We start from the raw sequence: 18,758 nt of genomic DNA on the forward strand, positions 1-18,758 counted from the left end.
CGAGTGGGCAAGACAAATAGTTTATAGCCAGGTTGTAGAGCTGTGGCCACAATTGTTTTTTGCCATGCCAATACTGCAATGGCTCCTCATTAAGAAAGACCACTGTTGAGTCATTCAGATAGTCCTGCACCATCGACTCAAGGTCATCAACTGTTCCTCCACTTTGCTTACTTTTTGCTGTGCCTGTGACATTTTTTAGAGAACCATACCCCATCAAACTTAGCCAATCCTCCTCCCCAGCCACTGTTAGTGTTGTCATTGTGTGTGGTGCAGATGATCCAGTTGCCGGTGTCTTTAACGGCTGAGAGGTCACTTGTGCCCCAGCCACAGGTGCAGAAGTGGATTCTTGTGACTGCGGATGGCCTGCTGATGCTGATGCTGATGTACTGGCTTCTCCTTCAATAACCTGCCGTTCTTTTTCAAACCTCTTGGCTGACCAGGCTAACCAATGTTTGTACTTTTGAACATCTGCATCAGCGAAAGGAAAGAATGCGTTGTCTGCCAGCGCCTTTTTGTAGCGTGGATCCAGAATAGTAGCACAAATGTAATGCTGATCTGAGTTGATGTTTTTAAGACGTTCATCACCACGTAGGCGATGTAATAATTTCTCAGACAAAATGAAATGGGTTTTTTTTTTTTCATCTTTTTCAAACTCAGAAGAAACCGCCATCAGTTGGTGCTCCAGTATGCACAACAATGGGATAGCTTTTCCCAAATTACAGTCCTCCTGGCTGACTGCACGCGTGAAGAACTCAAAAGGACGAAGCATGTCTGTCAGGCTTTTAACTATGGCCCATTGCGCCTTACTCATCCGCAGGTCCTCCTTCTGAGATGTAGCCTCTGTCAAGAAATAGTGATCGAGTACCGTATACTGCTCATGCAGACGCTCAAGCATGTAGAAGGTTGAGTTCCAACGTGTTGCCACCTCCTGGATGAGTGCTTTCACTGGCATTCCACGTTGAAGTAGCAGTCTCCGCAGATGCTTCCGGGCCTTAAAAGAATGGCTGAAATGGTTGCACATTTTGCGGCAGGTGGCCATTACCTCGAACGCTGGACTCTCTTTATCACTCAAGAATTTTTGAACTACCAGGTTGATACAGTGCGCCAAACACGGCACTCTAACATGGTGACCCTGTGACATGGCCTTAACTACATTGGCGCCATTATCCGTGGAAACATAACCAATCTTGCGTTTTAGGGGGGATAGCATTGACAACACCTTTTTGTCAAACTCTTCCAAAAGGTTTTCTGCTGTGTGACTTTTCTCCAAGGCAAACATGGCTAGTGTTGCATGTTTCCGAGCAGCTTTGAAAACTTGGTCCGGGTCAACACCTGCATTTAGCTTTGCTATAACACCTGAAAAAGAGACCCAGTGTGCAGTGATGCACATGTAATCATCGCCTGGGCCACTGGTCCACATGTCTGTTGTCAGATGTATTGTGTGAACAGCACTCTTCTGCAAAGCTGCCCCAATCGCCTGCAGCACATCTTCATGTAGTGCTGGAACCGCAACTCTGGCAAAATAGAACCGGCTCGGAACCTTCCATTTAGGGCAGAGCGTTGCAACTAATTCAAGAAAACCTACCGCTTCTACAAAAGAAAAAGGTAGAAGGTCCACAGCTAGCATTTTAGCCAGCTTAGTGTTATACAGACGCGTCAGTGGGTGGTTGCGTTCATATGGCACGTCTGAAGTAAGCATTGTTCTAATGTTGGCCTGGACCAAGCATTTACGGGCTGATAATGACTTCGTTGACCCAATTTTGCTCGCTGGTGAACTTTTGTGCGTTGGTGTCTCACTCGCTCCAACACTCTTAGTGTGCCTCACATTGGGTGTGCTGCTGAGAGGGGTACTGGGTGTAAGGGAAGTGTTTGACACGTCTTCTTCCTGCTCGTCAACATCAGATGAAACATCAACGTTTCCTTGATTTTGGCCTTTCTTGATCGCAGCTAGGTGCGCAAACCATTGGACAGCGTGCTTTCTGTCAAGATGACCACTCTGGCCGCCGGTACCATAGTTGCTACCTGGCTTACCACGACTAACTGCAAGCTTACAAAGGGTACAAATGGCAAACCTTGGATTTTTGGGACAAACAGTAAAGAAGTCCCAAACTGGGGACTTGAAGTGTCTGTGGGACCTGGAGGAGGCGGCGATACTGGTGGTGGTGGTGGTCATGAAGCTAATGCCAGATGAAGTGGAGGATCTGGATTGGCCAACTTTTGTACGTTTTCCACTTTCACCGCCACTAATTAAGGTCGAGGTTGACGCAGGTCTCTTCTTGCCAGAAAGAAATATGGAAGCGGGACGAGTTGGTGTACTACTTAACTCCAATGATTGTGGTGTTTCCACTGCCTCCTCATCGACAACATCATCACGCGCAGCAGCTCTTCGGGCTAGGGTCAAAATGTCTGTTTGCTGCATGCCCGCTGGGGCTGCAGTGACCTTTATGATGACTGGGTCGTCGTTGGCAGAGTCTTCATCAGCAGCAGTATCCGCCACTTCTTGTTGAGCCTCATCACACTCCATAAGTCTGAGACTTTGGACGAGCTTCCTTTTACGCTTAAGTACCTTTGTTGGATCATGGTGTGCCTCACTCTCAGAAGGCTGTGGTGCTGGTTCCCAAGTTTGATCCGTATCATCAGAAGGAGGTGTGCTTGAAGAGGATGTAGACACCACCCTTGATCTCTTCCTTGCTAGGGTTGTGGAAGACAATGAAGGATCATCAGGAGGAGTGGCTTCCTCAAATGATACCTCGCCTTGATTGTCGATTTCCTGATGTGCCCCTACTTCGGGAGGAACAACTATTGTGGGCACTTGTTGTGACCCTCCATGCACCTCTGCATGCGCATCTCCTTGCGCTGCCTCTCCTTCCACATGTACTTGGGCTTGTACTTGCACATGTGATTGTTGTTGCCGCTGTGGTTGTTCAACACTCGTCAGATGAGCTACAACAACCTGTGTTGATTGAGGGACATTGCTGCTGCTTTCTTGCGATGAGCCAACATCACTGGTCGATGGTGATTGAAGAAGTATACTGGCTGCCTCTGCAGCACTCAAGGGCTTGGACTTAAGTTGGCGTGGTGGTGGTGGTGGCACTGAGCCCAATGGAGCGGGGGTGCTGCTGCCAGCTTGGTCCCCAGCAGATCCCGCTGCAGCTGCTGCAGGCATACTTTTTTTTTTACTCACAAAAAAAGGGGCGGGCGGCACACCAGTGTCCTTGGTAACTTGCTTCTTCTGCTCCTTACTGGCACCTTTCTTGCTAGAGGAGCTACGGGTTACTTTTTTTGGGGCCATCTTCTTCAGAGCAGGTCAGCAGGCAGCAGTTGCACGAGTTGCAGAGGGTTCTGTGTCCAGACGTGACGTCGCGTGACGTTATGCTGCACACACCGCTGCAGGACTTCTTCCTGGCACTGGTGGTTCTATTGAGTCTTCTTGTGCACCTAAAAGCAATGGAAGACAGAGGAACATCAGTTCAGTTATACACCCCAAAAAATCGACAAAACACAGAAAAATGAGCACAATCCCATGCCATCCATGATGTTTACATTGAAGACACCCCACAGAAAGACTAGGGACATGCAAGTATGCAACACTCACTACCCCTGGGCATAAGGGATGAAAAGTAGGCAAAATAAGTGCAGGCCTCAGACACTGCCTCTCCTCAAAATGGCCCCCTTACACCCCAAGCACATGTTGCCTGTACCAGCCAGCACTCAAGATGGCCACCACCACCACCCACATGGCCAGTCCACATCAACAGTACACCCCCAAAAAACAGAAAAACAGCCAGAAATCACCACAATCCAATGCCATCCATGATGTTTACATCAAAGAGAGTGAGACAACACCACAGGCACACTCAGTCCATGCACCACCACCACCCCATGGCAAGCAAAAGGCCACACCAGCAGCCCCCCAAAAACGACAAAAAACAATAAAATAAGCACAATCCCAGCCCATCCATGGCCTCAATTATGTTTAAATTCAAGAAGACACCCCACAGAAAGACTAGGCCCATGCAACACTCACCACCCCTGGGCAAAGGGCCACACCAGCAGGCCCAAAAAAACGACAAAAAACAATAAAATCTGCACAATCCCAGCCCATCCATGGCCTCAATGGTGTTTAAATTCAAGAAGACACCCCACAGAAAGACTAGGCCCATGCAACACTCACCACCCCTGGGCAAAGGGCCACACCAGCAGGCCCAAAAAAACGACAAAAACCAATAAAATCTGCACATTCCCAGTCCATCCATGACCTCAATGGTGTTTAAATTCAAGAAGACACCCCTCAGAAACACTAGGCCCATGCAACACTCACTACCCCTGGGCATAAGGGATGAAAAGTAGGCAAAATAAGTGCAGGCCTCAGACACTGCCTCTCCTCAAAATGGCCCCCTTACACCCCAAGCACATGTTGCCTGTACCAGCCAGCACTCAAGATGGCCACCACCACCACCCACATGGCCAGTCCACATCAACAGTACACCCCCAAAAAACAGAAAAACTGCCAGAAATCACCACAATCCAATGCCATCCATGATGTTTACATCAAAAAGAGTGAGACAACACCACAGGCACACTCAGTCCATGCACCACCACCACCCCTGGGCAAGCAAAAGGCCACACCAGCAGCCCCCCAAAAACGACAAAAAACAATAAAATAAGCACAATCCCAGCCCATCCATGGCCTCAATTATGTTTAAATTCAAGAAGACACCCCACAGAAAGACTAGGCCCATGCAACACTCACCACCCCTGGGCAAAGGGCCACACCAGCAGGCCCAAAAAAACGACAAAAACCAATAAAATCTGCACATTCCCAGTCCATCCATGACCTCAATGGTGTTTAAATTCAAGAAGACACCCCTCAGAAACACTAGGCCCATGCAACACTCACTACCCCTGGGCATAAGGGATGAAAAGTAGGCAAAATAAGTGCAGGCCTCAGACACTGCCTCTCCTCAAAATGGCCCCCTTACACCCCAAGCACATGTTGCCTGTACCAGCCAGCACTCAAGATGGCCACCACCACCACCCACATGGCCAGTCCACATCAACAGTACACCCCCAAAAAACAGAAAAACTGCCAGAAATCACCACAATCCAATGCCATCCATGATGTTTACATCAAAAAGAGTGAGACAACACCACAGGCACACTCAGTCCATGCACCACCACCACCCCTGGGCAAGCAAAAGGCCACACCAGCAGCCCCCCAAAAACGACAAAAAACAATAAAATAAGCACAATCCCAGCCCATCCATGGCCTCAATTATGTTTAAATTCAAGAAGACACCCCACAGAAAGACTAGGCCCATGCAACACTCACCACCCCTGGGCAAAGGGCCACACCAGCAGGCCCAAAAAAACGACAAAAAACAATAAAATCTGCACAATCCCAGCCCATCCATGGCCTCAATGGTGTTTAAATTCAAGAAGACACCCCACAGAAAGACTAGGCCCATGCAACACTCACCACCCCTGGGCAAAGGGCCACACCAGCAGGCCCAAAAAAACGACAAAAAACAATAAAATCTGCACAATCCCAGCCCATCCATGGCCTCAATGGTGTTTAAATTCAAGAAGACACCCCTCAGAAACACTAGGCCCATGCAACACTCACTACCCCTGGGCATAAGGGATGAAAAGTAGGCAAAATAAGTGCAGGCCTCAGACACTGCCTCTCCTCAAAATGGCCCCCTTACACCCCAAGCACATGTTGCCTGTACCAGCCAGCACTCAAGATGGCCACCACCACCACCCACATGGCCAGTCCACATCAACAGTACACCCCCAAAAAACAGAAAAACAGCCAGAAATCACCACAATCCAATGCCATCCATGATGTTTACATCAAAGAGAGTGAGACAACACCACAGGCACACTCAGTCCATGCACCACCACCACCCCTGGGCAAGCAAAAGGCCACACCAGCAGCCCCCCAAAAACGACAAAAAACAATAAAATAAGCACAATCCCAGCCCATCCATGGCCTCAATTATGTTTAAATTCAAGAAGACACCCCACAGAAAGACTAGGCCCATGCAACACTCACCACCCCTGGGCAAAGGGCCACACCAGCAGGCCCAAAAAAACGACAAAAAACAATAAAATCTGCACAATCCCAGCCCATCCATGGCCTCAATGGTGTTTAAATTCAAGAAGACACCCCACAGAAAGACTAGGCCCATGCAACACTCACCACCCCTGGGCAAAGGGCCACACCAGCAGGCCCAAAAAAACGACAAAAAACAATAAAATCTGCACAATCCCAGCCCATCCATGGCCTCAATGGTGTTTAAATTCAAGAAGACACCCCTCAGAAACACTAGGCCCATGCAACACTCACTACCCCTGGGCATAAGGGATGAAAAGTAGGCAAAATAAGTGCAGGCCTCAGACACTGCCTCTCCTCAAAATGGCCCCCTTACACCCCAAGCACATGTTGCCTGTACCAGCCAGCACTCAAGATGGCCACCACCACCACCCACATGGCCAGACCACATCAACAGTACACCCCCAAAAAACAGAAAAACAGCCAGAAATCACCACAATCCAATGCCATCCATGATGTTTACATCAAAGAGAGTGAGACAACACCACAGGCACACTCAGTCCATGCACCACCACCACCCCTGGGCAAGCAAAAGGCCACACCAGCAGCCCCCCAAAAACGACAAAAAACAATAAAATAAGCACAATCCCAGCCCATCCATGGCCTCAATTATGTTTAAATTCAAGAAGACACCCCACAGAAAGACTAGGCCCATGCAACACTCACCACCCCTGGGCAAAGGGCCACACCAGCAGGCCCAAAAAAACGACAAAAAACAATAAAATCTGCACAATCCCAGCCCATCCATGGCCTCAATGGTGTTTAAATTCAACAAAACAGTTGTATCATGCACCCATAACCAACCCTGGTCCTACTGGATACTGTGGCTACCCACAATATAATTTATTTAATTTTCTGAAAAAGTTCCAAAATTGTACTTGCAGCAACTGTAATGCCCCAAACAAACTTACTTGTGAAAGTTGATTTCTAATCCAAAAGTGATCCAAAGACAGTCAAAAAGGCCTCAAATCCAAATATCCAGCAGCACCCACAAAAAGTAATCCTTCCAGCTCCAGATCCAAAGGAAAGTGACCAGGAGATGGACAAAGCACTGGGAGGAGCCTGCTGGACAGGAACAGGAAGTTGGAGACTGTGGGGCACTTCCTTCCTCCCCCCCCCCCCAAAATGGACTCCTTGCAAAAAAAAAGGCCATGCAAATGTCAACCTGAGGAGTGATTCTGATAAAAATCATAATTTTCTGAAGGTTTATCCTGTTTGCTGGTGATTTTCTTGTGCGAAATTGCAAAATCTCTATTTCGCAAGTGCGAGATTGTTCCTTTCCGCCGCAACTACATGTTCGCAATTGCGAACTCTCGCGAGGTGTGCTGTGCAAGGTGGCAAGCCGCGAGTACGTATTCGCGGGCGACAAACTCCCGCGGGAACACGCAGCAAGATCTAAAATGGCGCGTCACTCGCAAAGAAAAACAACTCGGCAAACGCTAAAATGACGGAAAGTGAACGCCGTGCACCACGCCGCGCGCCGCAACCAAGCAAAAAATCCGCCGCGAGCGGATTCACGGATTTTCGACAAATTCGCGAGCGTTCGCGGATTGCGGATTTGCCGAAAATCCGAAAAATCCGCGAGCGGAGCGGATTTTACGCCCATGCTTAGGTATAGCCTTCATATGCATGCACTAGTCATCAAAGCTCAGGAATAGCCCTGAATCCTGCTGGGTCCATACTTTTGAGAGTAATAAAATTAGCGGGTAATAAAAATAACTGATATTTAGTGCAAGATGCACAAAAGGTGAACATGTGCCTTATATATGTATGTTATGTTATATAGATTTGATGACACTAGTCATCAAATCTCAGGAATAGCCCTGAATCCTAATGGGTCAATACCTTTGAGAGTAATAAAATTAGCGGGTAATAAAAATATCTGATATTCAGTGCAAGATGCACAAAAGGTGAACATGTGCCTTATATATGTATGTTATGTTATATAATGTTCCGTACCAAATACCCAGACACAGCACTAAATTCACAGATACAATTCCAAATAAAAGGTCCAGGGTGCAACCATCAGATTCTCTGGCACAGCTTCAGCTATCCAAGACTAGCTCAATTATCCATGATGATACATTACAAATGCCAAAGCACTAGCATCATTTACAAAAGCACAGCTTCATGTATCTAGACACAGCTTCGACTGCCCAGGCCCAGGTAGACCAATAAACAGGCAGAAAGCCAGATGAGTGCGGGCACAGCAGTAAATGTTCAGGTATAGCACCAAATTCTCAGGCAACAAGAAAACGCCACGATAAAAGAAAAATATGTCCGGTCACAGTGTGTTCCTAGTAAGAGGCATCATATCATAGGCCCTGACAATAAAGTCCAGCCCATGCTGAGGCAGGTCTTCCCTTGCACAGGTGTATCCTTAAAAGTATGTCCAAACTCTTTCACAACCGTATGCTCAGCAAAAACTACCAGAACACAGTGGAAAGTATAATGGACTCTTTCGACATTTTCACAGCCATGAGCAATTAAGCAGTGCATTACTGCCCTGTGTAGGAATTCAGGACTCCATATCATAGACCATTAGGAAAACAAACACTAACCATTTCCTTCCAGAAATACAACCTGTTGGTTTCAGGTATAAGGTTGTATTTTTCCAGTAGCATGAAATCCAAAGCTGCCATGTTTCATAGGTAAATTAAAGCACTGGGGTTCTTTATCAGATGGACTGATTTCAGGCACCAGTAATATTGCATTCCCTGCACCACCTTAATCGCAAAAAGGGCAAAAGAGGGAAGCCACAAACTTGATTTTTAAGGGTGCACAGACATAATATCGACTCCACAATATCGAATGGACAAAATATCGAGTTTTAAATATCGTTTGGAGAAAATATCGACAGGACAGAATATCGACAGCCAAAATATCGTTTTTAAGGTAAGTGAAGTAATATCAAAGGAAAAGGGGTTGGCCTAACGGCTAAGGCACTCGACCTCGGACCTGGGGAACTGGGTTCGAGTCTCGGTAACGACGCCAAAAACCCCCTGTGATTCTGGGCAAATCACTTAATCTCCCCGTGCCTAAAATGAAAGTGTGTCCTCATGTAACATAACTGGTGCTATGTAAAGCGCTCTGATAACTGATTCGGTTCCGTTCTAGTTCGCGCTATATAAAACTCGGCAAAAAAAATAAAAAAATAAAAAATATATCGACTGTAAATAATATCGAAAGTAAAAAATATCTTTTTTTATATAATATGTAATTATTTATAGTGTTTTTATGTTATAATATGTGTGAAAAGTGTCATTTTATGTTATAATTATTTTTAATTAATGATTTTTTTAAAATTATTGTGTAATTTTATTCTGTAGCGGGTTGTGGGTTTATAGGGGAATAGGGTGGGAAGTAATTTAATTATAATTAATTAAATATGTAAATTTATTAATTGGTAGTAATAATTAATTAATTGGTAATTAAATATTATATGTTAATTATTTAAAAATTAATTGGTAATTAATTTATTTTAATTGAATAATTGCTAATTATGTAAATTAAAATAATGTATTTCCTGTAGCGGGTTGTGGGTTTATAGGGGAATAGGGTGGGAAGTAATTTAATTATTATTTATTAAATATGTAAATGTATTAATTGGTAGTAATAATTAATTAATTGGTAATTAAATATTATATGTTAATTATTTAAAATTTAATTGGTAATTAATTTATTTTAATTGATTAATTGCTAATTATGTAAATTAAAATAATGTATTTCCTGTAGCGGGTTGTGGGTTTATAGGGGAATAGGGTGGGAAGTAATTTAATTATTATTTATTAAATATGTAAATGTATTAATTGGTAGTAATATTTAATTAATTGGTAATTAAATAATATTTGTTAATTAATTAAAATGTAATTGGTAATTAATTTAATTTAATTGATTAATTGCTAATTATGTTAAATTAAAGGGGTATTTTTAGGGTTCAGGGTCAGTTTTTAGTTTTTGGGTAAAGGGGTATTTTTAGGGTTCAGGGTCAGTTTTTAGTTTTTGGGTAAAGGGGTATTTTTAGGGTTCAGGGTCAGTTTTTAGTTTTTGGGTAAAGGGGTATTTTAAGGGTTCAGGGTCAGTTTTTAGTTTTTGGGTAAAGGGGTATTTTAAGGGTTCAGGGTCAGTTTTTAGTTTTTGGGTAAAGGGGTATTTTTAGCGTTCAGGGTCAGTTTTTAGTTTTTGGGTAAAGGGGTATTTTTAGGGTTCAGGGTCAGTTTTTAGTTTTTGGGTAAAGGGGTATTTTAAGGGTTCAGGGTCAGTTTTTAGTTTTTGGGTAAAGGGGTATTTTTAGGGTTCAGGGTCAGTTTTTAGTTTTTGGGTAAAGGGGTATTTTTAGGGTTCAGGGTCAGTTTTGGGTTTTTGGGTAAAGGGGTATTTTTAGGGTTCAGGGTCAGTTTTGGGTTTTTGGGTAAAGGGGTATTTTTAGGGTTCAGGGTCAGTTTTTAGTTTTTGGGTAAAGGGTTTTTTAGGGTTCAGGGTCAGTTTTGGGGTACAGGGGTACAGGGGTACAGGGGTACAGTGTAAAAATAAAGTAAAATTAAATTTACATTAATTTAATTTAATGAAATGAAATTAAATTAAATTATATTTAAATAATTTTAAATAATTTAAATTAAAAAAAATATTATATACTTACCAATACTTACGTTGTAATGGTAGTGCGTTGTAAAAGTTGCGTTGTAACGTCATATATCCACTGTTGCACTCTTTGCAGTGGGAATAGTAATTTTTACTCTTTTGTATTTGTACGTTAATAATATTGGCTATTATTTAATTAAATTTTTTTACTATATATATATATGTTTTAAGAAATATGCTTAAAAAAATATTATTTATTTACTTTCATTAATTATTTAATTATTAAAAGTTATTTTAAGTATTGTTAATCATATTTTAGTAATTAATTTTTTATATTAATGTAATTAAACATTGTTTTTATTAAAGTCAATATTTTTTACAACTATATTTTTGTAAACGATATTTTTAACTCGATATTTTTGTACTTACCTGTTTGAAGATAGCCAGTCGATATTTTGTCCGTCGATATTTTCTCATCGATATTTTTGTATCTCGATATTTATGTGGTCGATATATTTTCAGTGATCCGTTTTTAAGGACCTAGCAGTGGTCTACAGGAAGGAAATATTCTCTGGACCCTCCTTCGCGGTTTCTTCCAATGGTACCACTGACTCGCCCAGCCACCACACCTTCCCCATCCTTATTTCCACAGACAGGATGGAAGTATAAGCACTGCATCCTCTTTCTTCTTCCTCCTTTCTATAACCTTCCTTAGTTAAACCTTCCTTCCCACTCTTCACATTTTACTTCTTCTCGCCCCCTCTATTTTAGTTAATGAATGCCCCTTCTATGTCTAAGCCTCTCCAGTGAGTCAGCATGGCATTCAAGTACAATGAAGTGAAAGGATGGCTGTACTGCTGGGGCACTCGCATTCCAAGACTACACCTGAGATTGGGGATCAACTAGAGTACCACAGATAGAGGACACACACAGTTTGTGTTAGAGGTGTAATAAAATGAAGTGAGGTGCTGATTTTGAAACTCTGCCCTTGCATTTATATTAACATCATGTTTGTTAGAACTGTAAAAATAAAGTAAAACAATAAAGATGTCTGACCCATTTTAACATGAAGAGCTCTTGATCAGGCACAGTAATCCTTGAAACTATGCATTATTGAGCACCATAAACACCCATTGTGTACAGAGCTATGGAGCCATACAGAGACATGAAGTGATACTACAAAAGCAACACATCATTACCTTATGGTGTGGACTCCTGACACTGTCTCAAGATACCTGAGATGAATTCTGCACTCAGAGGGAAGGCTCTGATGCTACCAGCCCGGTGGCTATGTGATAACCGTAAGTGAAGGGATGGACAGGTGGTGGCACAATGCACTGCACCTGAAGTAAAAGTGCAGCAGGGACTCGGCGACCCAACTACATGGAGTCAGTATCTCATTGTCAGTCCTGAGTGATGTAGCCACTACAAAGATCTGATGACTACCGTGCGCTGAAGTCTGCTGGAGACGAAACATTCTGAAACTCAACTTGACCTTGCTAGAGTAAATTGGTCTGATTCTTGAGCACCAACGTGGTCCAGGAACCCGATGAACAGTTCTACCATTTGGTCATTGGGGTCAATTTGGCAACCATTTATTGACTAACGGAAAGGAGACCAACAAGTAGTTTCAAATTTGATACTGTTCCAGCTCCTTTGGGCCCTATTTGCACAACACAGGCTCGCTGCAACATTCACCATAATTGAATACAACAGCGACATTACCAGGCCGACCCTCGTAGAGCATGCAACATGATAACAAAGGTAAATTGAGAGAGTGTTTCACCTCATACTCCTCATCTGTCTAAAACTACACTCCTGCAAACTACAAAAAAGAAAGAGAAATCGTTGATGATAGTTTGGCTATCGTCGGAGACAACTTCTAATGTAATCCCTTGTGCTTGGCATTTAACTGAACTTTTGATATTCCAGAACTCCTGTGAAGTCTCACTTTAATTGTCCTTATGAGGAAAGCAGTCAAATAACTTTAGCAGGGGGGGCGTGGTTTGGACGCCGGAGAAGTTGGCGGCCTAAACCTTTCTCTCCTCCTGTGGCGCCGATTTCAGAAAGATTCCGGTATTTTCCTGCTACTGCCTGATAATTCCGATGGAACGATGAAGTGGCGGAACATACGTAGCTGCTAACGGCAGTACAATAAAAATCTCAAGGTGCGACTTTGGAGGCTGTTCTGAATAGACGTCTGCTGCGGCAGTGTGGGACCCTGTGCGAGGCTCTGCCCGCCTTGCCGATTCGCCCGGATACCCATATGAGCCATACCTGAACGGCCCGCCCGGTCCTCGGTGCCTGCTGCTCTCGAATGCTGCGTCGGACCTGAACAGACTGCCCCGTGCCTGCGGACCTGACTCACGCCATGAGTGCTGGCTGATCCGCCTCATTCCCCAGGTACCACACGCATTAGCTAACCAGATGGCGGCCTCCCACGTCTGCATCGGCCCGATCCCGATACGCGATCATTCCTTATGCTCCCTCTTGCCAGACACGCTCGAATAACGGAGCGGCGGCTGATTATTCCTGCATCTATGTTCCCTGCTGCTGCGTCATTCAGCTCCATTATGCCTCGTTGGTGAAATGAAATAACCTGGGTATATTTGTAATAGCGCGTTTATCAGCTACCCTCTTGTCAACATCCTGTCTAGTCTTTCTCATATCACACGCTCTGCATCTACTTTCAGCCTGTTTCACGCTGTTTACCCACCTGGAGCCATTGAGGTGGTTTGTTGAGGCCTGGCCTTCACAGGGACGGGGTGTTGGATCCTTCTCTGCTGCCATGCTTGCCTGACCCTAAGATGGCCGACGATTTGGACACTCCTTGCAGCCATTAACTGGTAGGTGCACTGGGGCTGGTTTCAGCTGGATAGCTACACTTCAAGCACTCCTTGGTAAACCCCGACCTCACTACGCCATTCAGGCCCTACAATCTACAGTTTATGCCCCACAGTCTACGTTTAATTGTCTGAACACAACCTATATCAAAACGTTAGTCTAACTACTGTGTTGCCACTGTTTTATACATCGCCTAGTGGAGCCTATTGCTATAGCAGATTTCAACACCTGCACCATGGGTGAAAAAGAGGCCAAAAATCTTAAAAGGTTTAAAGCTGATCCGCCGAACCCAGAATCACCAACCAAAGGAAAGCGTGATATTAACGCAACGTTGGATACAATACTGCTCAAACTTGCTGAGGTCCATGATATCGCTAAGTCAACCAGAGATGAGATTGCTGCGGTTAGGCAGGCATCAAGGACACAAACATCAGGCTCTCAGAGACAGAATGTAGAATAAGTCAACTTGAGAACTCAGAGGTGAAGGTGAGCAAATCCCTTAAAGAGCTCTCACTATCAACAACCTCCATGTCAAGGCGCCTGTCTGAATTGGAAGATAGAAATCGCAGGGGGAACCTGCGTATTTTTGGCATTCCGGAAGGCGCAGAAGATAAAGATGGATCATGCATATCTTTCCTGGAGTCCTGGTTTCCCCAGGCCACCAATCTCTCCTTCAGCAACCCGTTGGAGTTCGATCGAGCTCACAGAGTTCCAGCTCGTATTACGCCACTGTCGCTTTTCCCGAGCTCGGGCAGCATTCATGGCATCCAGGCCAGAATGGACTGATAGTCCTGAGCTCTTGACAGACAGCTAAGGCGAGGGGGCTTCTGTTACTCTTCAGCAAGCAGGCAGACAGGAAGTCTATGGGTCAGATCTTCGCCCAGGCTTGGACTCAAGGTTAGTGAGTAACATGTAGAGTCAGACTGGGGCAGAAAATAGGCCCAGACACCAAAATAAAAGTGGCCCACATTAGTGAATTAGAAAGCTAAAAATGTGGCCCACATGTTCAAATTGGGGCAGTTTTCGACTTGTGGAGACAGGCTTTATAAATCTTTTGCAAGGTATGGAAGACTGAATGGATTTGCTGCGTGCAATGTTGGTTTTAACATTAGGGAAATCAACAGTAACAAGCATTTACAATGCAATAGGTCTCGCATTTGTTAAAGTTGGAGCTATTGGCATTGAAAATTATGTTTACTTTATTTCCAGTAGATTAATATGATTTGCATAATGCTATTGCTTTTGTTGGGATCCTGTGGCACTGGAGAACGAGCTAATGGGAAATAAAAAAGAGCCATCCCCTGATGAAGGGAGGTACAGGGTAACAAGGAGAACAGAAGGGCAGGAGGACCAGGGGTGGTCGGGTACCATTAGGAGAGATGACAGGCTGAGGTGAAAAGAAGAGTCAGGAATGAAGCAGAGACTCTGGAGAAGGAAGGGCCAGGATAACAAGCGTTAAAAAAGCAATAGGTCTCGCCTTTCATTAAGTTAAAGCCATTTGCTTTGCTATACAATACCATTAGCAAATCAAATGGCTTTAACTTAAATAAAGGCAAGACCTATTGCATGTTCAATGCTCCTCAGAACTCTTTAGATAAAACTATATGTCACACAAGTGTACTCATGTACAGCTGTACACCGAAACACTTAGCATGTATAAAGGGTATAAGTAAAGGTGTTCATTACCCCCCCCACAAAAAACAACAGCAATTAGGAAATACGCATCCCATACAACAATAAATACACCTAATCCCTGAACAACTACAAGTGTCAGATGTGCACTATTAAAGCATACCAGGACCGCAACGTCACACGCAGCATCAAAGTCCATCACTGATTATTTAAGTCACCTAAATACCCAAATGCCCTGTTTACACCATTCACTGAGGCCTTTAAGGAAGAGACCTTGGCTGCCTGGAGGAGCTCAAGTGGACAATAGACATGTGAAGTGAATAACAAAGCAGGGGAAGGGGGTGCTTAGGCTGAAGAAGGAAGGGCAAATTCAGCTCCTTGCTACCAAGCCCTCCACCCCGCACTCGAAATCCCTCACTCCAAATGTGGCAGCTCAGCAAGGCACATTCCATTGGGGAACAGGGTGTGGAGTAACCCCAGAGCTGCCCACTCTGCCGAGATTGTAATTGGGGAACTACGTTCGGGTCTCGGCGTTTGCTCAAGGTCCTGAGATTCTGGGCAACTCACTTTATCTCCTGTGGCCACAAAACCGAATGTGTCCTTGTGTAAAGGGTGCTCACAAAGCGTAACAATACCTTTGCTTCGAGTTCAAGCTATAGAGAAATGTAAAAAATATATATGTTTATATGATGCTGGCTATGAAGTTATAACTATCTGAAGGTGCACACAGGGCATGGGAACATTCAGGAGCTATACGGAGTAGCGGCCCCAGTTCCCCATCCCAGCTCGCTGTAACCCCCAACCCATGTTTTAAACCTGCTCTCCAGACTACTGGCCTCTGCTCCTCGCCTGCTCCCTGTCCCATAAAGGATCGTATTTCACTTTTCGCAGCTCTTGGAAGGTTATTCTCCAGAGCCCGTTCCATGGCGAGGCGTTGCGGGCCTAAGTATCTACAGCCAAGTAGGAGCGTCCAGAGCAGGGGGTGGAGCCATGGGGGAAAATGGAGAACCCTGGTAGGGCGCTCGGGGAGAGGTGGCCCTGGGAAAGAGAGGGGTGAAAACTTAAGATCTAAAAAGAGAGAGACGGGGACAAGGGTCAGACAAGCGACTTCCACACTGATGTAAAGTAGCACCTGTATTCCTACAATCTATCCCAGGCAGACAGTGAGGAAGTGGGCGAGCCCAGGAAGGTTTTGGAGGGCGGGACCAGCAGCAATGTGGAAACAAGCAGCCTGCTGAAATATTGGTGCATAGGGAGAATCTGGTCAGTGGAATGTCAGGCTGCACGCCATGTACGCATACACAAAAGCACCGCCGAGATGGTTGCGCTGCCTGCTGTTTACATACATGGTAAACTGTCCTTGCGTGTAGCTTATATAAAGTGCAGTAAAAATGCATCACGCTTTCACTATAAGTGAAAGCGCAATGCAAAAATAAACTTAGCCCATGAAGTAGCGGAGGGGAGTGCTATTAGAAGACAATGAAAGGCTGAGGTGAAAGGAGTCGTCCACTAAGAAGACGAGAGACTCTGGTGAAAGGAGGGACAGTGTGACAATGTGAAAAGAGGGACAGTGTGACAAGGAGAGCAGAGAGACATCAATGAAGTAGTGGTAATGTTTTTATGCAGGTTATTTTATTTGCAGTGGCAGTTTTGTTTTTAGTAAATTAGAGTTACAGCTATTGAGGCTGTAAATCAAGTGATGGGTGCTCAGGAGACAGCAGGAAGGGAAGTAGCTCAGGGTGGAGTAGGGGTGGGGAGATGAGAGCCTGGGACAGAAGTTGGGTTAACAGTGAACAGCGGGAGGGGGTGATCTGGGTACTGGAGAACAACCAGCTGTTGGCCCAGCACCTTCGGAAAAGCAAATCAATTTGTTTGCCAGTGTGAAATAAAGAAATGCAAATACATAGTAAAAGCGACTCCGTTCTTACACAATGAAAGGCGTGTTTAAAGTCAAAGCGTTGCCATTTAGAAATAAATAAAGATGTGAGGCGATGCCGATTGCTCGTTGCCACACCTCCCTGTGCATTTTCCGATGTGTTTACTTACTTCAGCGTCTGAGTCGAAACAAATAAGTGGGTAAATGAGTCTTTTGGATCTGACAACAAAAGTTACAAATCCTCCTCACGTGCAGCTAAAAATCACAAATAAAAGCATGGATGCAAATCTAGATACAAACAATCCCAATCAGCATTTGTCTTGCGCATTTAAATTTCTGAAACAGTTAAAAAAAAAAAGAATAAATTGCGACTTCCAAGAGAGACGAAATGGTAATTTTTTCTTGTGAGGGGAGGAGCTCAGTCCTGCCAAGCGTCACGCAACTGGTGTGACACTCACGCATTTCAGCACGGTGATCCGCATCACCGCACTGAAATGCATTGTCACGCATACCAGTGGCGCCTGTCACTGACTGTGCCCGGGGCTCTCTCTGCAGTGCTGCTCCCTCCGAGTAGTGCGCGCGCCGGCCTGCCCGTCGTGTTAGTTAACCAGACTCACACACCTGCAGCTCTCAGCTCTGATAGCGCTACAACTAGTATCGACTCTGCCACCAGGAGCTTCCTCAGCCTGTTGCCCTGGAAACAGAATGCTTCTACCTGAATTTTAATAGTGCGCGGGCGCGGCTCTGACACAGGGGCCGGGCTGCCTGCTGGGCTCTCAGTCCGATCGGCTTCAGCCAATCACTGACGACCGTGTCACCAGGGGGGCCGGGCGGGAATTATTAATCCGGATGTGTGCGGCGGCGGTACTGCCGTCATGTCCGGCCCGGAATTTAAAGTCGGCGGCGGGGGAAATGAGACTGCAGCCTGCCACAGCCTCTCTCGTGCCATGATGGCAAGCCGCCCTCCGCGGGCCACAAATCGATTGCGGCGCGGCCACCTGCGCCCCGCAAACCTGAGGCTGCAGCAGCCGACCAGCCGGCGAAAAGTCAGCTATGGGCTGTTTGACCACTGGAGGACGAGGGAGAACGAGCGCCGCGGCGGGGGCGCCGAGGCGAGGAGTGTCCGACGACGAGTAGAGGCAGCAGCAAGCAGCTCTGCCCGGATGAAGACAGCAGTGCCCTGGCAGTAGTGGCAGCCACTGCTGCACATCAGGGCTGGGCAGCAGCAGGTGTTCTCTAGTCAACAAGTAAGTGTCAGCCCCCACGCAGCGCTGGCTGCGCATACGAGCGACGCCGGTGATGATCTGATGTCCGCACTGTAGTTTATTTTTATTAATGTTCAGCAGTGCGCACGTCGTGCATATTTTTAATATGCAAGTGTAATTGCGTGTACTTTGTTGGTTATCGGGTTTACTTATTTCATGTAATGTCATTGGCCACACGCACTATACTAGCAAAGTTCTTCACACGACTTTTAAAATTTAAACAATGCATTGGGCTGACACCTTGTATGCTTTGTGCACAGATCGGTCAAACGTAAATTACAGTGTTTACACAGTGACTGCACAATGCTCTAGCTAAAGTCACATAATATCAGTCATTCTCGCAAGAATTACGCTTATTAGATGCGAAAAATCATAATTTTGTCCACTGAAAACATAATCGCCCTAACACAGGCACGCATGCATAAACTGTACCTTTCTTCTA

The 18,758-nt window shown here is 45.2% G+C and overlaps 1 protein-coding gene across 1 annotated transcript in view; it reads right to left on the minus strand.

Annotated features, from left to right (window-relative positions):
* The window catches only part of NUP210L (nucleoporin 210 like), a 444,253-nt gene that overhangs the window by 368,166 nt on the left and 57,329 nt on the right, over positions 1-18,758 (minus strand). The gene's annotated exons all lie outside the window — the stretch shown is intronic.

The sequence above is a fragment of the Lissotriton helveticus genome, chromosome 12, assembly GCF_964261635.1.
Source record: "Lissotriton helveticus chromosome 12, aLisHel1.1, whole genome shotgun sequence".
Classification (NCBI taxonomy): domain Eukaryota; kingdom Metazoa; phylum Chordata; class Amphibia; order Caudata; family Salamandridae; genus Lissotriton; species Lissotriton helveticus.